The 23,317-nt window shown below is 41.4% G+C and overlaps 1 protein-coding gene across 3 annotated transcripts in view; it reads left to right on the top strand.

Annotated features, from left to right (window-relative positions):
- Positions 1-23,317, top strand: part of Trak1 (trafficking kinesin protein 1) — a 173,179-nt gene that overhangs the window by 24,174 nt on the left and 125,688 nt on the right. For 2 of the 3 annotated variants that reach the window (XM_048795510.1, XM_048795506.1), the window contains exon 2: positions 19,424-19,509. The exons of the other annotated variant lie outside the window; for it this stretch is intronic. The gene's annotated coding sequence lies outside the window, so the exon portion shown is untranslated. The remainder of the gene's footprint in view (positions 1-19,423; positions 19,510-23,317) is intronic. 3 annotated transcript variants of the gene reach the window in all.

The raw sequence follows: 23,317 nt of genomic DNA, 5'->3' as shown, positions 1-23,317 counted from the left end.
CATGCCCCCTCTGTCTACCTCTTCCTCCCCCTTCTGTCCTGGCCCCTTCTCCTTTTCTCCTCCTGGTCCCCTCTCCCTCCCCCTTTGTCTTGGGAATCCTTTGTCCTTGCTCTGACCTCTTCTGCCCTACCCCCAGCTCCCAGCCCTGTGAGCAGACCTCTGCAGCTTCTGAAGGATGCTGTCTTTGGCTTTTCGCCTGTGTGTTTCCCCAACTCCAGACCCCATGTCTGGTTTTCTCCTTGGAGGTCGGGGAGTATAGGGGATCCCAGTCTTCATGGTCATAGACAGACTCTGTCTGCATATTTGGCCATTTCTGAACCAACCCCTGGTTTTGCTACTTGGTCTTCCTAGTTCTCACTGTGGCCTGTTAGGGTGACAGGAGGACCACCTCCCCACCCCTCCAGTGCCCCCGACCAAGGGGCAGGGATTTGAAAGAGAACAATTCTTTGGCCTCTTAAGAGCACTTGATGACCTGACAGACAACCTTTCTCCTCCTCTTCGAAAGGTCTTTTAGTTGGTAAGAGGCCACTTTTATTTTTTTAAATCGTTTTTTAGTGTATTAGAAATAAAGCATAATGATTGCTAGGGTCAAAATTTAATATTTTGTAAGTGGAAACTCAAGGATCCATAAGCTGGTTGTGGTCCTCTGTGCTGGTCTCTGGAGGTGGGTTGGTTTCTAACTTCACTCATTGTGGCTCTCTGACTTAGAAAATCACCTTTCAGATGGCCCTAGGCCCTGAATTGACTTAGATTTTGGACCTTAAAATGCATACTGGAATTTTAAATAATGATTTTTTACTTCTGCTTCTGTGTCTAGGCTATTCCCATTAGTATTTCTCTCTTTCTCTCTCTCTTTTTTTTTTTTTTTTTATTTAAGGGTATTTGAATACTGCTTGTCTCTGTTTAAGAGGGCAACTTTCCTAGAAAGTAGAGTCAATAAATTGGATTTGTAGAGGCTGGGCGCCAGAGGCAGACAGCCCAGCTTCAAGGCTGTCTGTACAACTCTCCATGTCCCTGACGTGGGTGCCCCTTCACAGAGTTGAGGATGGGGCTGTGCAACAGGTCCAGTGCTTATTAATACCTGTTACCTATTAGTTATTAAGACGTTTGAGTCACAAAGGTCAACCACTGAGTGCCAGGAGCCTGCTGCCAATTTTCTTTATTTCTTTCCGGTGATCATTTTTTTTCATTTGAATTATATGCTTTCTCGGGATTTTTAAGTTAGTCCAGTTTCAGAAGCTACAGTTGCAAAACCAACTTAGAGAAAATACCAGCTGATGCCTGTGTGTTTTTTAAAGATTTTTGTTTTCATCAGAAAATAGGACATAGCAATTTTGAAGCATGACTATTACAATTTCTGTAAGCATGCACAGTGATTGGATTTCGGAGAGTGGGAGAGGGTGCATTTGCTGCAAATGCAGTCTGCTGCCACCGTTGGGGCTTACACTGATCACCTGGAACCTGGTGGTACAATTCTTCCTCCAGTCTGCAGTTATTCTGGGATCCTGAGGCAGGGCCTTCTGGCTTCCACCCTTACCCAAGACTTTACCCGGAAGGGTCAGAAATCAGGCTGTTGTATTTAGTAAATTGGATCCTACATAATATACTCTTTATTCAGAGGGACTTCCCAGTCAGAGACATTGTTGTAATTTCTTTTTTGCATATAAAGATAATTTTTAAAAGTCTGTTTGTTTGAGCTTTTTGATTGTGTGGACTCTGGATAATTGAGCAATTTGTTATGTTATAGAAGAGGTATCCTGTGACTACACATCTTGGAGCCTACAGAACATGGCTGTCTTCCCACTGTTGTTCTCTCTCCTACGTCAGCTTCTGAGCCAGCAGTGTGTGTTCTGGGGCAGTGGTCCCCAAATGGATGGCAAACAGAAACAGGACTTCTTGGTGGCAGATCCGAATTTGGAACTGGAAGCTTTTGCAGTCTCCATAATCGGGGTTTTAACTGAGTGACTTTGGCAGTTGTATTTCTTTTTTGTTGACTTAATTTGCTGAAAGCATATTTTGGGGAAACACACATAATTTTTTGCACCATTCAGGAACTCCAGGTTGACTCTCAGAAGGCTGTAGCTTGAGAAAGGTAGGTGTAGGGGTCGAGTCTCTGAGGCAGGGTGGAGTTAGAGGAATGAGGGTCTGTGAGGGTCTTGGTGGCCCCTCTGCTGTCTCACCTGGTTCTAGAAGAGTTGTCTTATTTCATAATCAGGAGCATAAACAACAGAAGTCTTTAGTTCCTCTGGCTCTTGTATTATTGTTCCTGGGAAGATGGAATTCAGAGGATGTCTAGAGTGCTTGGAGCCCTTCTAAGAGGGCAAGATGAATCTGTGTTTACAGTTCAGTTGGATTTAGACTAGAAGGCACTGTGTCTGCTAGGACTTACAGTACTTGACTTGGGAGGAAGAAATGTACAACTATTTTTTTTTCCCTGTAAGACTAACCCCTAGTCACAAACCACTAATGGGTCATATCTCTGTTATTTTTTTAAGTCTCTTTTAATCTGTAGGTTCCCCCCTTGTCAGCTTTCCATCACTGTAACAAAATACCTTAGAAGAACAACTTAAGCAAAAAAGGTTTATTTTGGCTCATGGTTTCAGTCCATGGTCACTTGGCTGGTTGCTATGGGCCTATGATGAGGCAGAACATATGGCAGGGAGCACATGGCAGAACAGAGCTCCTCACCTCCTAGCAACCAGGAAGGAGAGAGAGAGCGGGAGGGAGGGGCAAGGAGAAAAGGGGAAGATATTCTGAGGACCACATATTTCCTTCAAAGATATACCTCTAGTGATCCACTTCCTCCAGCTAGGTCCTACCTCCCAGTAGCCTCCCAATAGCACCACCAGCTGGGAGCCCTCTTCAACGTAGGAGCCTTTGGGATTATTCCAAATCCAAATGATAAAACCCCTTTATCACTTTGCCTTGTTATCTCTCTGCTGAGGAGCTTGACTGTTGGACCTGTAGTTAACCATGAGTCTGACGTAACTTTTCCTTTGTGCATAACCACAGTGCAGCTACTGTTTGCCTCTGTGATTCTAAATAGTATCCTGGCACATGGGACATTGTGTTGATTGTGTGTGGTTGGTAGTTGGAGTAGACCCCAGGTGCCCTCTTTAACCTTGGTGGTGGTGTCGAGAAGTTCTTCACTGTGCTGATTCCTGTTCTGTTTTATGTCAGCCATTTTTTTTTTCTCTCTGGAAACCTTTAAAAACATCTGAAATTTGAAGATGCTCTGTGGGACTTTTAAAATTCATTACCCTGGGCATTCAGTGGGCCCTTCCCATCTGGAGGTTCATGCTTTTCAGTTTTAGGAAAGTTTCTTGTATCATTTCTTTGGTAATTTCTTTCTCTTCTTTTCCTCTTTTCTCATTCTGGAACTCGTCTGGGATTGATCCTTTATTTTTCTTTTTTCTCTAGTTTTAATTCTAATTATCTCTCTCTCTCTCTCATATCCATATCTTTATTCTCAGTCTTTTTAATTTAATCTTTTCATTTTTGCTATCAATTTTTCAGTTTCCAAAAGGTCTCTCTTGTGGCTTCCACAAACCCCTCCACTATTTTGGAGTAGTGTCCTATTTCTATTTTCTAGATACAGTGTCCTCTGTCTCTGAAGGCATCAGTGATAGTTTTTTGAAGTTTTCTTCTTTTCCCTGCATTGTCTGTGGTTCCTGAGGTTCACTTTTCTGTTTGCTTTGCTGTCTGTCTGCAAGTTGAAGGCTTTCCTCAAATGTCTGTTGGGCTTTGGTTGTCCACATTTGAGGGAGCTGGTTAAAGCTATGCATGTAGAGTGGGGTTCGTGACTGTAAGGCTGTGTTATAAATGATAAGAAACTTAGCCTTTTCCACTGGGGACTCTGTAAGTCTCTGTAGATTTTTTCTCTTGGACTGGTGACTTTCATAGGAGGAATCCCTCTACTCTCCTGCCTGGATACTTACTGGTGTTTTACCAGTTGAGCTGGGCAAGGGAGCTGTGGATGCGGGGACTTCACATGGAGTATATATACATTTACACATATTTCTATTTTCAATCCAATTTCAGTCCTGCTTTTCCCTCACCAGTTCTAGCCAGTGCGGTGGATAGAACCAGGGCCTCATGCGTGATAGGCAAGTATTCTACTGTGGAGCCACACTCCCAGCCCCATCTTGTCTGTTTTTGTGCCTTGGTGTACCAGAGTCCAGAGATTTTGTATTTTGTCCTCTTTGATTCCATTCTCTGCTGAATGATGCCTGAGGTTTAGGGAGGTGAAGAGGGCATGGGAGCTGGGATGGTGTCACAGCGCTTATTTGTATGAACCTTTAGCTGGTCCCCTATTATCAGCTACAAGCCTGATTTCCCTTCCTCACCTCCAAAGCGTGGTTTTTCTAAGTCCCAAAATTTCTTGTTCCACTAAGGCAGTTAAGGTTTCATATAGCTGGTTTTCATCTTCTAAAAATGCATTAAATTTTTTCATCTTCTCTTGTCTTCTGTTTTCTTTGCCCTGGTGAGTTTATTAACATCTTTATAAAACTTCCCTCATACCAATGGTGGAATGCGATGGACATCATTACGCTAGGTACATGTATGACTGCACATGTGGTGTGAGGCTACATCATGTACAACCAGAGAAATGTAAAGTTGTGCTGCAATTATGGACAATGAATCAAAATGCATTCTGCTGTAATATATACCTAATTAAAATAAACAAATTAATAAAAACCCCCAAACTTCCCTCATGGTCTCTTGTGAGATTTAGAGAAGTAAAGCTGACATTGTACATTTAACCCCACGGCAACTGCAAGCCTTTTTGGTCTTTCCTTTGATAATTCTTTAGGCAGCTTCAGTTTGTGACTGAGATGCGCAGGAGGACAGCCTGCTCAGGAGAATCCCTGCCTTTTCATTTTCCACCAATGGGAGGGTTGTCCTAACTTTCAAAGATCAGGTGCTCTCTTTTGGGGACATTCCCTTTGCTTTGTCTTTAGCCTGGGCTGGCCTCTGATATCTCTTTGCTTGCTTTGGCTCTGCTCTCTACTCATGGGCAGACTTGAGCTGCTGAGTGTCTGTCTCATAGTCCTATGACTGCCTGAACAGGCCCTTTGCACCTTGCCATGGGATGAACCATTACAAGAAAGAAGGGAAGGAGAATTGTGGGTGGTATGTATGTGACATTAAGATTGGGAGTCCTCTGTCCGTTAAGTCACAAGAAACAATGGAGGTCTGACTGCTTCATCCCCAGTTCCCAGAAGACAGTCCTGGTGGCTGACCAAATGTGTGGGGCTGAGATTATTTTTCTTATTAAACTTCTGTCTCTTGTAGTCTTATTTTCTCTACTGCCCAGTGACATCCTGATGACTCACTTAGTGATTTGTATCTGCCCTGTGCCCTTGTGATATTATAACTTAGCATGTGACCAGATTTTGAATGCTTTGGTTTTCAGACTCCATCAGAATTAAGGAGTCATCAGTGTGGTTCAAACACACAAATAATTTAAAGATGATTAAAAATAAAAATAAAAAAATATATAGATATATATACCCTCCTCTTGGTGCTGTAAGGGGAATGGCCTAAGCTCCGTGCTGCCGAGTTCAGGGTATCAGTATCTGAGGTGTATGTGGCTTGGAATTACTTGCTGGTTTAGAGCAGTGACCCTCAGTATAGTCCCTGACCAGCATCATCAGCACCACCAGGGAGTTTGTGAGAACTGCACATTCATGGGCCTTACTCCAGACCTCAGAAACTCTGCTGTGGGGCCCAGCAGTCTATGTTTTAACAAGCCTCCAGAGAGGTTCTGATGTGCATTAACTGGATTAGATGACCTGGCAGACTGGAACAGAAGTGTGTGTAGCCTTCCAGGTTGGGGGGTTCCTCCCACCAAGCCTGGAAGGAGGGAGTGGTCATTTCACTGGTGACTTCTCCAGGGAAATATTCCTCCAGTGTCACTGTTTAAGGCACCCAGCGCCATTGTGGAGTGGATTCAGCCTCTGATTTGGGAGATCAGAATCAGGATCAGAAAGCTCCATTCAGTCTTGAAGGAGAAACTAACTTCTGTTATTTCACATCATATGAAGAAGTAACAGGATCTGAATATGTGGATGCTGGCGATGACGGCAGTTGGCGTTCCGGGGGCTCCTTCCAGTTTTTGTTCTGTGTGCTTGCAGGACGAGTGCCTAGCCTGGCTGCGACCACATTTGTAAGCCTTGCTCTATATTGTGCCCTCCCCATTGTGCTAAGGACTGAAAGTGGTGAGGGCTTCAGGACTTGAGTCCTGATTGACAGGGGCCCCTGTGCCCTGAGAAAGGGGCAGGCTGGTGCACAGGTCCTGCAGAAGTCATTTTTGAATGGCATTTGGAGATGTTGGCTCATCTGGAACCTCTGGTAAGAGGGAGAGGCAGGGAGAGCCGCCTGAGCAGGGCCACTGGATTGCCATTTAGATTCCCTGACTCTGCAAGCTGGCTCAATGTTGCTTTTTCATGTGCTGCTGGGAATGAAGCTGTCTGATTCTTTCTTCCTGAACAATGGCTGTTTTTATGAGTTCTTGCTTCTCCCAGGCAATATCCCACACAATGGAATCTTTTCTTTTCCATTTGTTTAAGCCATGGACCTTATGGACTCTGTCTGGTTGACTTTTATCTAATGTTTACAGTTAGTTAGTGTGATAGTGTGAGCTGGGTTTTTTGTGTGTGTGAAGAAAAAGAAAAGGGAGATATCCCTGCCCCCTTACCCCCAGCACCAGAAAAAAAGACACTGTGTGGGGGAAAAAAAAAAAAGCCACAGTCAGAATCAGGAATCAAGTTGGTAGCAAAGAAGGAGGGTAAAAGACAACCCTTGGGGTCAGTGGCTGCCACAGGGGGGATGAGGAATGAGGAAGGAGTACCCCGCTTTGCGGGTCCACTTTGTGTGGTTCCCCCATGTGTGGTATGTGCTTCTTCCCGGTACCCAGGCTGGAGAAATCCTTATGGCAGGAGCCACTGCCTCCCCATCCCCACCCCAGGCCCAGAGGAGCTGGCAGAGACTGGTTGTCACCTGTCTGAAGACCTGCTCTGAGCCAAGGCCAAACTGACCCCACCTGACCTGGCTGGTCAGATGCAGCAGGCCTGAGCTGGCCTAAGTGCAGAGGTATTCTGAATCTGTAAGACATTGCCTTTCCTCCCTCTCCCAGTGAAAAAGAAACCCCAGTCCCTCTCTGCTCCAGGGGCCCCATTGCTTTTGCATGACTGGTTGTGGATGGGTTTACTGCTCATCTCACACAATTCAGACCCAGACTCTGACCCTGCAGACAGTCTACCCTATCCTGACACTAGCTTAAGCTGTGACAAAAGGTATTTGGATATGCAGAGGTCTGCTTTTGATTTTAGTAAAAGTTTCTCTGAATATTTTGGCTCTTCTTGCATCTCCCCTGTTGTTTAAGACTAGCTTCATGGGCGGCTGTTGAGCTCCTGTTAATGTTGCCATTGGGGTACTGAATAGGAAAGACAGAGCTCTGTCCTTTTACAGATTGGAAACTTGGGTTTTAGCAATTATGGGAAGCCATGGGCAGGTCAGGAAGATCAGAAACAATTCATCTTGTGCTATGGTATGGATATGGTTTGAGTGTGCTGAATTTTTTTGAAAGGATTTTATATATGGTGGCAATTCCATGTATGGTGGAAAGTAGAAATAACTTAGTTATTTTATTCACTTTCACAAATATGACCAAGTCACCAAGAGATAAATCGTTTCCCTTTCTGCAGACTAATCATTGCCATGATTATCTCTGAACATTTTTTAAGTATATCAGCTGTGCATGCCCAAAGTCTTAGACTTTTGACCAAATACTTTGTTTTTTAAATGATCATACAACAAAATACTTTTTTTAAATGTACAGTTCTATGACTTTTAACACATGGATAGAGTTGTATAACCACCACAAGCATATACAAAATAGTTCAGTATCCCAAAGGAAATGCCTTGTGCCTATCCATTTATAGTCACCCCATCCCATATACTTTTGTAAAAACTTTTTAAAAACAACAACTTTCTTGAGACCTAATTTGCATACCACATAGTTCATCTGTTTATAGTGTAAAGAGCTCAGTGGTTTTTGGTGTATTCACAGAATTGTTTACCATTACTACAACCAAGTTTAGAACACATCTATTACCCCAGAAAGAAACCCCATATCCATTAGCTATTATTCCCTATTTTATCCAGTTCTCCAGCCCTTGCAATTACTCTTTCCATCTCTATAGATTTTTTCTTTTTGCACATTTCCTATAAATGGAATCTAATATGTGCTCTTTTTCATGCACAGCTTCTTTCCCTTAGTATTAAGTGCACCAGCACTTGTTCCTTTTTATAGTTGGATAATATCCCATGGTTTGTATGCGTGATATTTTGTTTATTTACTCATCTGTGGATGAACTTTTGGATTGTTTCTACTTCTTGGTTGTTTTGAATAAAGCTGCCATGAATGCTCAGAGACAAGTTTTTGTGTGCACATAGGTTTTCATTGCTCCTGGTAATGAAATATTTGTGAGTAGAATTGCAGGATTGTGTTTGACTCTATATTTAACTTTTTGAGGAACTGCCGAACTGTTTTTCATAATAGCTGCAACATTTTGCATTCCCACCAGCAGTGTACGAGAGCTCTAATTTATCTATGTCCTTGCCAATACTTATTGATTGCCAACACTTACATGTCTCATTGATTATAGACATCCTTGTGACTATGAAGTAGTATCTCATGGTGATTTTGGTTTGCATTTCCCAATGGATAATGATGTGGAACATTTTTTTCTTGTGCTTCTTGACTTTTGAAATTATTAGGTTGAAATATATCTTGGATAAGTAAATTTCAACATATTCTTAAAATATTAAACATAAACAGAAACATGCACTTTTCTTCTCTATTATTAACTGATACTAGATTATTTCACCTAGGCAGATACTAGCAATTATAAAATTAAATGCATTCTTTTATGCTTTGTTCACTCAAAAGTCTAGGAAAAAGGTAAAAATTCCCACTTCTTAATGTCCCAATCTCAACATTAAAGTCTGAGTTTTTTGTGTTTTAAGCTTTAAGCACATGCCATATTAGGATACTATATTGAGTAGTTGGTATAGATTTTAAATTCACAGCACACTTTTTTTTTTTTTCCTGGCCTTGATTGTAATCATAGACTGCTCTGTATCCTTTTTGATACTTTTAAGCTTGGTCTTTCCATTTGCTATACTAGGGATTTAAAAATAAAAGTCTTTTGTGGCACACAAAGTTAAGTACCAAAATTGCCTCAGTTAGAGGAGCCAGTTCTATGTGGATTTGAACCAACCTGTAACCTGAGTCACTCACAGCCACTATTAATAGAACAGGGGCCTGGTGAAGGGCACCTTCGGTGGAGACTTTCAGGAAGAAGCAACTTCCTGGCAAAGACAGTCATCAAGATGGAAATAGGGCACCTGTGCATTTTAAGGTACAGTAATTAAAACCATTCAAAATTTCTCTTTGGTATTTAGATCACCTGAGATACCCAGTGCTGCTTTGGATATCAAGGAAAATGGAATATTCTTGTGTAAATGTAGCTGGACCTTATGGTCCTGGAGGGCTGACATCTTGTTTGGTATAAGTTTTCTCCTAGAAGACTGGCAGCAGGCTCAAGTGGTGCTTCTTGAATGAGTGAGTGAATGAATGAATGAATGGTGGGAGTACTGGATATTGATTGTCAATCCATGTGTGGCCTTTGCCACGCTTTCCCCTCTCCTAAGGGAATCCAGATTTGGTTCTACTCTAGGCCTCCTTTGTAGCTTATTGGGTGGGGGTTGAGGAGGCCTGGGGGCTTCTGCTTGCTCCAGGCCAGTCATGGTTGCCCCATTCCTGCTGAGTTTTGACACTGGCTGCTGTGATCAGGACAGGTCTGCTGTGGTCTGCCTAGGAAGGTCTTCCCCATTGGGTAGGAAGGAGACATGTGGGAAGACTGCCATTCTCTGCCCCAAGATGCTGGCATGGCTGTACATGCTGCCCTCCTGTCTTGTGACCTTAGGAGAACCTAAGGTGAACACAACCCTGCTTGAGGCCAGCAAGAAGGGAGGGGTGGACTTGGATTCTGGGCTTGGTTCCTTCTTGGGCAGGCCACATCTCCCTTCCATAAAGTGTCCTGTAGCCTTGAGAATTCACCTCAGTTAACCTGCCACCTACCCCACATCTGAATAGTTGTGTTCTTAGTCTTAAGTGTTCAAAGAATCCAGGAAATACAACCAACTGAAAGAAAGTTGCATTTTAAATGCCAATAAAACAGAACATGCCATTCTTTGAGCTTCCTTTTAAGGCTGAGTTTGAGCTTCTCTTCCTCCTTTCTGCCTTCCCAGAGCTGCCCTTTGCCCAGGTTGGGGCTATTGTGGCTGCCTTTATTTATGCTCTCCTGGCTTGGCTTACACTTCTGCTGCTCTGCCACAGGGGACATTTAATTTGGGAATTGGACCTGTCACCAACTCTTAGGTAAATTAGCTCTGAACCTCTCTCCTCATCTCAAAAATGTGCATAATATGCATGTCTGCTGTCTGTTGTAGAGATTTACTGAGATAAGGTGTGTTTATAAGTGACCTCTTTCCTGTAAGTTCTTTTATCATGTAAATCTATATTATGATGACTGTGGACTGGAAGGAACCTTTAAAATCAACCTGACTTATCTCGGGGCTGATTCAGGGGTTTCCCCTACTATCCAGAGTGGACTTGCCCATTGTTTTTTGGGCCATTTGTATTGTAAGGCTGAACATCCCATGGCTGTATTTAAGTGATTCTATTTGACTCAGACACTCTGCATGTAAGCACCCATGCTCTGCTTCCAGCAGCGCTCAGAGCTGTGCAGGAATGTTTCTCACAGTATACTGCTAAAGACTTAAAACAGTTGAAGCAGTCCAAATCACCACCACAGGGTAACTGGTCAAGTTATGATTTGTCCATTCAGCAGATTTGTCTGCATCTGTAAAAGCTAAAGAAGCATCTTTACCAGCAATGATAAGAACTGATCTCAGGTTACTGCTGGGCAGGAGAATCAAAGTGCAAAACTGTGTGTAAAGCATGCTTCCTTTTAAAGAAATATGGGTCTAGGCACGTAATCAAAAGTTAACATGCCATAGGTTAAAAGATATCATTTGCTTTATGTACCTATAAGAAAAGTAATGTTATGAAGTTAGCATGGTAAGGTACCATTGACTATAAGACAGACCTTGATTTCAGAGATTTTAAAGTGGAGAAAGAGTGCATCATCTTAAGAGATTTATTCTTTACCCGCTCCTTGTGCTTTAACTGTAAGACAGAGTGCACATTTTCTCAATTTAAAAGAAATCTAGGTGTGTATGTATATATTACATGTATGTGTGTGTATACATATGCACATATGCATACATATGATGTAAGTAGGATTTGGACTTTGGGGAAGGCTCCCATGTCCTCTCTATATGTACAGATTTGAGTTCTATACTGCCCTTCTCCCCGCCACCACCGTGGGAACCAAGTTAACTATTTTAGAAAGATACCAGCTTGTCTTCATTAGTAGGTTCTGTACTAGTCTTTACAGATACTAGAAACATTTTGCAAACAGTGGTGGGGTGAGAACCGGGGGTCGTTTCTGCTTTGCCTGTTCACAGGCTTCAGCTGTTGGCTTGTTTCCCTGTGGGTATTTTCATACAAGAGTATGTGTGTCGGGATCACGCATAATTGTCTTTACTTTTTGTATTGTATTTTAAAAAAATTATCCAGCTCATTAAGTTTATTATGTTCTAGGATAAATCTTGAAGTGACTAATTTCAGAGTGTTTTTTCCTCCCACAGAGAGACTGCTAGCTGTGGTGGGCAGAGGCCCATTCTAGGCAAGGTGTTGGGTAACTTAGATTTGTGTCCTGACTTCATATTTGCCATTACGGTTTCCTCTTCTGTAAAATGGGAACAGTGATGCTGGCTCCTTCTCTCTCATGGATTTGTGAGGAATGAATAACTTACATAAGTGACACATACTTAGTATGGACACTTATGCAGCAAAGGCATGAAGGACAAGGTTATATGCATATAGCAGTGATTCAAAGCATTTGGTTGACATTTATCATTTTTTTCCTGCATAAATAATATCATTTCTTTAAAATATTCTGTTCTTGTCTCTTCATCCCAGAGAACAAAGTCAGTAAGACAGATGGGGCAAACGCATAGTAGGTTTTGAAGAAATCCCATTAGCAGTAGACAAAGCATATAAAAGCCCCATCCCAGTGGAACTCAAATTCTATTTGGGGGAACCCAGTGGAACTCATGTTCTGTTTAGGGTAAATGGTCAGTAAACAGATGAGTAAATTATTGTATATTAGGATAGTTTCTAAGCATAAAAATAAGAAGATCCAGAGTTCTGAGGAACAGAGAGAAGCTTTTTTTAAAAAAAATATTGAGTAGACCACTACACAAAAACTAAACAAAAATAATTTTAGGGGCACTTAAACTATAAAGGGTGACCAAATTGCTACACATCAGTGTTGTCCCCTTGCATCTGAGAAGGAAAGACAGGGCAGTTTTGACACTGCAGGCCCCTGTAGTAGAGTAGTTGGTGAGGGCTCCTTCTTCAGCATGGCCTCTTTGAGCATCTTACCAGCTTATAGTCACAGCCTGTCATTGGGGACAGGCCTGAATGTGCACACTGTCACGTTAATGTCACACCTGCTTGTCAGGTGTTTTTGCAGTCCCTTGGTGACCTCATCAGTTTCATTTCAGGGTAATAAATGACCTCTAAGGGATTAATGACTTATGAGGACGAACTTTGTAAAAACTCAGGTATGCTTTAAGCCTTGAAGATGACCTTAAGTTTATGTTTGAAAACTCTTTATTATGGTACAATTACAGGTTTACAGAAAAGTTGCCAAGAGAGTAAAGAGAGTTCCCATATACCCTTGACTCAGCTTTCCCTAATGTTAACATCCAACATGGCCATTGACCTTTGGTTTTTAAGAGTGATGGGGTTGTGTGTGTCCACCCACACCCACACCCACACCCCGACGTGTACATGCACACAGTGAGGCAGGCAGCCCTGTTATCTGCTGTTCTTTTGATAGCTCATCACACACACACCCCTTCTGGGTACAGACTGGACTCTGGCCCAGGCAAAAGCAGGCAAGGAGCTACTTTGAAGCCAGAGTTCCAAAAGCAGGAGATATGGGGAGAACAATCAGCTGTCAAGAGAGCTCTGAGGATCATGTGAACTCAATGCCACTTGAACTTTATTTAGTAGAAGATCGGCCTGAGATACTTAATATAGACATCCCAGCTATCATGTGAGAATTCCATTCTGTTCAAGTAAAAATACAAGGGACTTTGGGAATGTTCACTTTTGTTTGTGTTATTCTAAGTCATCTCACTTCTTTCTTGTCTTTTTTATAAATCAGAAGGCCAGCAACAAATACCAGTTTGTTAATTTGTGAATCAGGAGCAATAGGCCCAATATCCATTCATCTGCCTGGATTTTGCTTTATTCAGTAGTACTTTGCCCTGGAAGAGATCCAGGTTGCTTTGGAAAGGGGTATTAAATTCAAATGATGACAGCCATCAGCACTCATTTTGGGGCTTAGGAAGGAGCCCACACCCTTCTAGGATGCTGGCGCCATCCTTCCAGAGTGCAGCTGTCTCTGGTGGAGATGGTGAGGCAGCTGCTTCTGGCCTAAGCTGCTCAATTGGCAGAAGGGACATTGAAATTGCAAGCCAAGCCATGGCGGAGGAGAATCCCACAGCAGATGAGGTTTTGTCTGTGGACACGTCACTTTTTTAGTATGTCTGCTTTCTTGTGGATGAGATGGAATTTTCCAGAAACAGGAGTACAATGCTACAAGTTATTCTTGTGGAAATCTCTTATTCTCTTGGTGGGCTATTGCCATTATCAGTAGATGCAAACAAATTTCTTCTGTGTGCTGGGTATGGTGGTGCACACCTGTTATCCCAGTGGCTTGGGAGGCTGAGGCAGGAGGATCCTGAGTTCAAAGCCAGCCTCAGCAAAAGCGAGGCACTAAACTACTCAGTAGACCCTGTCTCTAAATAAAATACGAAAAAAAAAAAAAAAGGGCTGGTGATGTGGCTTAGTGGTTGAGTGCCTCTGAGTTCAATCCCCAGTACCAAAAAAAAAAAAAAAGAAAAAGAAAAAAAAAAAATCTGAGCTTTTTATTTCGTTGACTGAGGATAGATTTTTCAAATTTTTGAAAAAATTTTTCTCTACCAGCATCAATTTAGAAAAATAAAGCTTGCATCTACATATTTAGAAAGTTCCAATGATGCTTTTAGTATTACAAAAAAATTGCCCCAGAGACTATTTTAAAACTTTTCCGAAGCTCCAAACCAGTGACTATATTGCTGTGCCTCTGAAGAAACTTTGAGTAATAACACTTCGGAGGCTTGTTTGTTTTGGTGGTTTTTCTCTTCTCCCTTGTGCATACTATTTATTTGTGAAATACAGTTGTGTCAGTGTTGTCCATAGGCCTTAAAACAAGGTATTTTGCCATCGAGAAAGAGCGTAACAGTGCTGGGTCTTTAACGAAGACTTTCAGCCTGCTGCAAAATATAATTTTTATCAGTGAAGGTTTCATGTCGTGGGAAAACAGTGCCCAACAGCCCCGTCTCCCGCCTGGCTGCACTCACTGTGGCTGGTCCTGAGAAGCTGGACAGCCTTTAGCTCTACAGATGGAACGAGGGGCACTTTCACCTGTGGAATTTCTCTTCCTGTAGTTGCCTTGGGAGATGGATAACATCACTCCTGTTATTTAGGTTCAGAAGATATACTACAGAAAGTTTAAGAAGCTCAACTAAGATCTGCACCAGTTGTGAGTAGTGAAGTCAGAATTCCAGGCTTGGTTTTCAGTCCCAAATGCAGTACTCATTCTCCCAGACCAGGGCTCAGCAAAGTGACCCCTGGACCAAAGCTGTCCCACCCTCTGTTGTAAATAAAATTTTATTGGAATACAGCCTCATCCATTTTTTTTTTTTTTTTTTTTGCATTTTATCTGTGGCTGAATAGAAGGACTGGCCACCTGAGCTTCTTCCATCCAAAGAATTGTGAGGAAATAATAAACCATTGTTGTTTTTGCTGATAGGTTTTGGGGCGGTTTGTTATACATCAGTGGATAAAATGAAATGTCCCAAGACATTTCAAAGTGAGATAAGACCCAAAAGGAGACCTCAGATGCCTTTTGGGTTGGGTGGTAGTGGCACATCACAAAAACATGGATCCTCCCATGTTGGTGTTGGAAGATTTTGAGAAGTGAAACAAAGTTGAGCTCTCTTTCTGAGTTACCCAAATGTAATTCCTAAGACCTCTAAAATATTACCAATAGAATCTGGAGAGCTATCTTACAGATACGATAAGCATAGAATACATGTTTCTTTATTTTGAACTTGTCATGGAAAATCAGTGTATAATAAACATTTTAAGTAGCTTACAGAATGTTTCCTAAAATAACTGAAGTTAAAACATTTGTACTAGACTTCCTGGAAATGAAAAGCTTTTCTGAAAATGATTTATGAATGGATTTTACCCTATGATACTAAGGGTATATTTTCAATTCATGGGTTATACTTAATTAAGTAGCTATACTTAAAAAAATAGTTGAGTAAAGGCTGATCAATTTGATATTGCTTGATTCTGATCAGAGTTCACTGATAGTGAAAGTCATAGAAGTAGGTGTTCAAGCATGTGTCTTTCTGTAGCCAAGGCCTCGGACTCCCTGCTACAACTATAACTACAACCACTATAACACAGGTTATAGTGGTAGGTAGAGGCGTTCCTAGAGTTTTGACAAGCTGGCCTAGATCTGCCCCCAGTAACCTCCCCAGCTCCAGCCCCGCTGAATCTTAAGCTCTACCCACATTGAACATTTTCATACTCCTGCCAAAAATGCTTTCCAACTAAACAACTTACCCCCGACCACCTACCCCCAGCAACAAAGAAAAAAAGAAAAAAGAAAAAACCTTCCTGGTTATGAACATTTTACACTTTTTTTGTCCAAACTAATTTTAGAATTGTCTGTGCCCCTACCACTACTGTCAACAAACTTATTAAATAAAATGCAAGATTGACTTTTCGCAGTTTTTATTTAAAAAATTTTTGTAGTCCTTTGACTGTTTTAAGTGTGCACAGAGTATTGGGTGAAAAGTGACTTTGATACTTTCTTTCCTTCTGAGGATTTGCTACTAATTTTCTTTATATTTATGTTTGTTTCTTTCTGTTTATATTCTGTTTTGGGGTTCCCCATCTTCATTGACTTAATATCTAGATTATGTAAAACATCAATGCCTTTTTTGAGAGAAATAATAAACTATCCAGAAATTTATTTAAAATTTAAAATTTATTTATATGTGTGTTCTGAGAATGGAACCCAGTGCCTCACACATGCTAGGAAAGCGCTCTACCACTGAGCCACAACCCCAGCTCTTCAATGTCTTTCTTTTTTTCACTTAGTAATATATTCCAGTTTATGGGGATCAATCTATCTATCTATCTATCTATCTATCTATCTATCTATCTATCTACCTATCTAGCCATCATCTATCTACCTATCTATCTATCTATCATCTATCTACCTATCTATCTATTTTTCTTTCTTTCTCTCTAGCTGCAAAGCATTCTATTATTTGGTTAAATAAACTCTTGCATAATTAAGATTGCTGCCAGTATTTCTCTCCTACATTTCATGTCATAACAAATAACTTTATGTGGTTTTAGAAAACGTTTTACCATTTTTTGCATATTTCTGAATATTTTAATTTTGCTATAAAATATAGCACTTTATTTTCCATTAGATTGTCTAACTGGTTATTGTTAAGGATATGAATGTCATTGATTTTTGTGTAACATAGTGGTAGAATTTTTGTACTATATCCTTCTACTTTGCTAAGTGCCTTTATTGTTTGAGTTAGTCGTCTTATTATTTCTCTTGGGTTTCCAAGTATAAAATAATATTATTAGCAAAGGGATAATTTAGCTTCTTTTCCTCTTCTTATGCTGCTAAGTTTTTCCTTTGGTCTAATGTGTGCTGATATCCTCACTGCATTGTAATGCAGTAGTAGAGATAGTGGGCATCCTTGTTTTGTTCTAATCTTACTGAGAATGCCACTGGTATTTATCCATGGGGAAAGAGGTTGGCTCTAGTCCGTGGGGCATGATGTGTATTCATGTTAAGGATGTATCCATCAATTTCAATTTTATGGAATATTTTTCTTGGAACTATAGTGTTGAATTTTATTAAAGTTTTTTCAGTATTGATGAATATAATCCTAGGTTTTGCTCCTTAAATCTAATAATATGGTAGATTATACTAATGAACTTTAAAATGTTGAACCATCCTTATATTCCTGGTTAGATAGGTCTCATGATCTAATTTCATGTCCTGTAATTAGGATTATCTGGTCATTGAATATCTAATAAAATTCCTCTGTGAAATTCTAGTTGTAAATTGACAAAAGAATTTGATGAAGAAAATTCTCATTGTGTGAAATCTAAGGATTCAAAAAAAACTTATGTTGGGTTATATATCTGTAATTTTAGGTATAAAAAATAAACTATCCAGAAATTTATTTAAAATCTATCTCTTTCCAGACATTCTTTTTTAACTGGAATATTGCAAAATGGCATTGATATAAGAAAGAGGACCTGCCAAGATCAGACTTCATTCTGTGATTATGGAAGCAAAACCATTCTAGAACTTTGCCCATTTTTCTGTGTAACATGCTAATAGAGGCTAGGCAAATAAAAAAGGGATAAAACTAGCTGAACACACCGAGTGGTGGGGACTGTGGCAAGTTGGACAGCAAATTATAACTCCTGACCAAATGCTCCTTCTCAGGAACATCTCAGGAATATGAGCCTGATGTTGCTTGATCTCCAAATTTATCTAGAGGCTTCATATCTAGAATTTTTTTATGTGAAAACTTTTGATTTTTAAGATTTAGCAATTAATTAGAGGCCCATTGTAGGCCAAATACAACTCATTTTGTAAAAATGTGACCCCCCAACTGCTCTCCTGAGTGCAGGCAGGTGGGGTGGTTCTGACATGGTGTCTTGTGTCTTAGATGGGACTGGCTTCTCAGCTTTCGGTCGTGAAGAGGAAGCTCTGAAGTGTGTCAGACCCACCAAAGCCACGGAGAGATGCTGCTTGCTCTGTAACAGAATGAATGATCTTGGAAAGAAAAAGAGATGGCCTAGCTCAGCAAAGCTGATGTGGACGATGACTCCTCTGAGCAAGGTCCTGAGCAGTAAACACGTGGTTGGTGCCATGGGGTGGTGCCTGGTGAGGACCAGTGAGGAGCGAGTACTCTTGCTTGGCAAGGTTGACTCAGTCCCCCCTGCCTGCCATCCATCCAGTCCCTCGCCTTTTGAGTTTCCTCTTTCCATTTCCTGTCGTTCTCTTGCTTTTATACATTGTGCTTATCATGGCCCACTCACTCCAAGGGACTGTTCTGACTATTTCCCTAGTGACAACCTGTCAATTTCAGCAAGAAAGCCTATTTGGGTGCCTCTTTCTTGGGGAGTTGGAGAACATGCTTCTTTGAGTCCCTCTGCAGCTCTAGCCCCTGACCTCAGTTTCCTGGGCTGATCTTATACAGAGCTCTTGGCTTCTACCCCAGTACCATACATTCCTAATTATTTGTGTTACTTCTTGGGTCAGCCTGAGGTCTGCTTTGGATTGCTTACTAAAAGTAGCTGATAAACAAATCAAGCTGTGGTTTCCAGTTATTCTCTTGTTCTTTCCAGTTATTCTCTTGTTCTTTCCAGATGCCTGTGTTAATGCTTTTGTAGAGACTTTTCTCCTTTGCCATCAAACTGGTTTAAGTCCAGTATCTGATTTTTCACGTGGACCAAAACCCCATTTGCCTTTCTGTGGGTTATGTAAAATTAATGAAATCAGGGGATACTTTTCTCCACATATGCCTGAAGCATGACTTGCTCATTGAAGGAATTTTTATGCAGTCTAATTTGTCTTAATAATTAGGAACACAAATGATTTATTTATTGATTATATTAAAACATTTATTGTAAGGGGCACTATTTGTAGGGAAGTAGCTGTATCCATGCTGAGATATTTCTTCCCACTTGATCCCACATTGAAGTCAGAATATAGTGACAACTTCTGTTTCCATAGCTGCAGAATCTGTTTTCAAAAACACAAGACTGTGATCTCAGTGTAGTCGAGTGCACACTGAGAAGCTGATATGGAAATAGAAATGAGGCTTTATTCAAAATACAAGCTTTAAAACAAAAACTTCCTGTTCCCTTTTGGTGAGTGGGTGAGATCCCCACCCCTCCTTTTCAGGTTTTGTAGTTTTCCAGGTTAATTTCAGAAGTTGACTGTGAAGGGATCCTAGCTGACTGTCATTTGATCATGTCATTCAGGAAGCCCCTCAAACATTTCCTAATATGACAGATGAATCACTGGAAATTTATTGTACTTTATAGGTTGCTGCAGTTGTGATTGACCCGCCAGGTCACTGTAAAGACAGAAGAGTTGGTGTGGCTTATTTCAGCGGGCTTAGGCAGAAAGGGTGAGTCATTAAATTCATTCATTCACTTGAGTTCTGTGATGTTCAAGGCACTGAGGGTACACTAGGGTGAACTAAACAGGCAGAAGTGAGTCTTCATTCAGTTTTTGCTCATATAGTATGAAGCATGGAAGTTTGTGCATTGTCTAGGGTAGGAAAATGCCGGTGGAATAGGGTCCCATTTCTCCATCAGCCTGACCTCCATTTCTGTGGGATTATCTCAAGAAGTGACCCAGAGCTGTCTGTCATTCATTGAGCATTTACTCTGCTAAGAGTGCATTTTTCTCACTTTAGTGTATTATTCATTCTTTATGACGACCCTGCACTGTTAGGGGCTGCTATTACTTTCCACTTTGTTGATGAGAAGGAGGGTCGTAGGGGTTAACTGACTTTAACTTGCTGAACATGACAGTTCTAATGCTGACCATGTCTTTTTGTCCCCAAAGGGGTTGAGCTTGTAGTAGAAGGACTTCAGGAAATGCATTTGTGGTTATATGGTCGTGTTTAGGAAATGTGCTCACATCCAGGTTATTTGAAAAGTGCTGGTGGGTAGGATAGTACAGCAATGCTAAGGTGACTCAACCATGGAGACGGAAGGGCTGGACAGTCATGTTGGAGGCCAGCCAAGGATATAATAAGGAGGAGTAACAGGGGACTGTTGGTGTAGTCCTGGGTGGGGACCCAATGCCTGTGATGATGAAATTCTACCGGAAATGTTCTTTAATTACATTTGTTATTTGTCTTGTTTTTATGTAAATAAAGATACCATATTCTAAACCCTGCTTCCCAATCTACCACTTTCCCACTTAATCTGCCCTGAGCATCCTTTTTCTGCATTGCCATTGGAGATGGTATTACGGTGAGGAGGGTGCAGATGTGTTATCTGGACAGACCATGCCTTATTGAATTGAAATTCATATTCCAACTTACAAGTGTTATGCAGATGCTAAGATGAGGAAAGTTAAATCTCTATGCATGGTTATGATTTTTCTTAGAAAATAGTTGTAGAAGTGGAATTGGTTTTGACAACATGTGCCTTTGTGTGTGTGAGGTCATCCCCCATGTCCCTGTCAGCACCAGGTTATAATTAGAATAAAAGCATGCCAATTTGATAGGTAACATAATCTCTTATACTTACTTTAATTATCACTTATTTAATGACTAGTTCTATTTTTTCCTGAAAACTTATTACTGTATCTTCTTTAATAAAAGATTAATATGTAGATATTTTATTGTAGATTTAAACATTTTTTGGTGTGAAAAGATCTTCATAATTTCTTTGAGTACATTGGTCTTGAAATAGACAGTATCTTATAATCTTAATTTTTTTTTTTCCATGTAAGGTCATTGTCCCAGCTTTTTGTCATGAAAAATTTTCAAACCTATGTAAGTGGTAAGAGCAGAATACAATAAACTGTGTGAGTATTTGCCTTATACACTTATTTTTAGGCATGTTTGCCATGTGCAATAGTTTTAAATAGGCTTGAGTTCAACACCCATCGCACCTCTCAATTCTTAGGACTCTAGGCAAATTACTACCAGCCTGAGTTTCGCCATCAGCATCTTAAACAGGGTGATGGTTCTGGCCCAACAGCTGCCATGAGTTTGGGGCAAGGACTCCCCAGGTATTACCCCAGGTCTTGCTGAGCACTGCACAGTAAATGCAATCAATAATATGCTTTTCCTTATTAGCATTATTATGATTTTTAAAAATGCTCTTAGTGCAGTAAAACCAGAACCTGCTAGCCAAGGTGGCCATGCCTTTAACCCCAGCTATTCAAAGGCAGGAGGAGGATTGCAAGTTTTAGGCAAGCAGGGCAACTTAGCAAGACCCTATCTCAATAGAACTGTTCTCTCCCACCCCATCCCACGTTCCTGGGCCTCTTTCTCACTCTAGGTATTATATCAGCTTTACCCTGGAGTGTGAGGGCTCAGCAGTGCTGTTGTTGGCTGGGTGAAGTTCATTACTAATTCAGGGCTGTGCACTGGAGGGCAAGTAAGGCCTCCTGTGCTTGCCCATGGATTTCAACTCATATTCTACTGTTTTTTTCCTCTCCCAGGGACCCTGTGCCCATTCAAAGTGAAGGCATGTGCAGTGTGGGCTGCCGGGCTTCTTAGTTTAAGGCATTTGGCCCTTCCCAGGCAAGATTCTCCTCTTCAAAGCAATAGCTTTTCAGCCTGGAATCTCAGGTTTCTTTACAGGGATTTGTTATAAAGTTACCATTCTTGCAGCCCTTCTGGGCTTTGGCTAGACTCCAAACTTCTTCCTCAATGTAAAGAGAGCCCAGCTACAATTTCTGGTTCTCTGGTTGGGGCTTGCACCAAGATGTGGCATATTACCGCTGTGATGCTTCTCTGAGAACTGCCTCTGTTCTGCCTGCTGCCCATCAGGCTGGCCTTGTGCCCCTTGGCTGGCAGGATTAAGTGTCCGAGGGCCACTATTTACCCAGATAAGCAATTCTGTTGGCCTGGGTTGCTGAGAAAGCCCCTCTGCAGAGCAACACACTATAGTTTCTGTTCCCTACACTAGCCTGGGAGTGCTGTCTCAGGAATTGACAGTCAAATTTTGACTGCCCTGTGCAGCTTATAGAGTCTCTCAGATGACATATGTCTGTGCTTGGCCTGGTCCAGCTTGTCCACTAAACTTACTTTGTGCTGGAAGATACATAAAAGTTCCACTGGGGCTGAAAGAAGAGAGGCAAGCTGGGAGCAGGCTCCCTGTGTAGCCTCTCCCCCTGGTCTCCTTTGGCAGGAGAGGGAGCTATTTATGGCACTTTAAAAAAAATTTGCTGCCGCCAGCTAGAGAGAGACAGGGACTATTACGTAAGGCTGTGAGCGCGCGCTGTATTTTTGTTCTCTTTTTCTCCCTTATTCTAGGAGACAGAGATGGGCTTACAGAAGGCAGCGTGGCTGGGCATTTCTGTTCTCCCAATTGCAGCAGAATTATTTTTGGAACCGGGGATTTAGTCACGTGACAGCAGTTTTCATTCATGAGCCCCAGATCGATTCAATGTTTTCATCTTTACTTCATAGGCATTTATTGGGGGTAGTGTGTGTGTTAGTGGGTTTGCATCTGTCCTGAGCAAGGGTTAGAGAGGAGAGTGAGTTGGATTCTGGAATTGAATTGGGTCAATTCTCCAGTTGCTTGAGTTCTGCAAATTTTCTCTGAGTGATGCTGATTTCTTTACTATTTGGGGGCTTTGACTTTCCCCAGAGGAAGGTATAACCTTAAAAGTGGCATTTGATTCATGCGTGTGTGCATTTGTGTGCATGTGTGTGTGTCTAAGAGTGTGAAATATGTGGAAGCTAGAGAGTAAAAAGGAAAACAAAGGTGGGGGAATCTCATGAAAATGGAAAGGGAGGTCAGCAGAGGAAAGGGGGCAGTAAGAAGGGAAGGAGCGGAAAAGTGGTGGGGAGTATTGGCCAAACTGTATTGTTCTATTTTGTGCATGTAACAACAGATCCCACCAGTACATACAACTATAATGCACCAAAAAATATGGAGGAAAAACAGAACAAAACAAAAACCCAGGGCCTGAGTGCATACTAGGCAAACACTATGCCATTGAGCTATATCCAGGGCCATTGTTTTCTTTTTCTTTCTTTCTTTTTTTCTAACCCAGGGCCTCTACATATTAGGCAAGGGCTCTACCATTGAACTACATCTGCAGCCAAAGTCTGCATTTTTGTTGTGTGTGACCACTGAGATGTGTGCTCGGTTAGCTTAGTAGTCAGTTAATTATTCGACAGAAATTTTCTTAAACAATTGGAACCAATAAATCTCCCAACCTTTACTGAGGAAAAAAGAAAA

This window comes from Marmota marmota, unplaced genomic scaffold, assembly GCF_001458135.2.
Source record: "Marmota marmota marmota unplaced genomic scaffold, marMar, whole genome shotgun sequence".
NCBI lineage: Eukaryota > Metazoa > Chordata > Mammalia > Rodentia > Sciuridae > Marmota > Marmota marmota.
The sequence above is the reverse complement of the archived record's forward strand: the minus strand, read 5'-3'. Positions and strand labels throughout refer to the sequence as shown.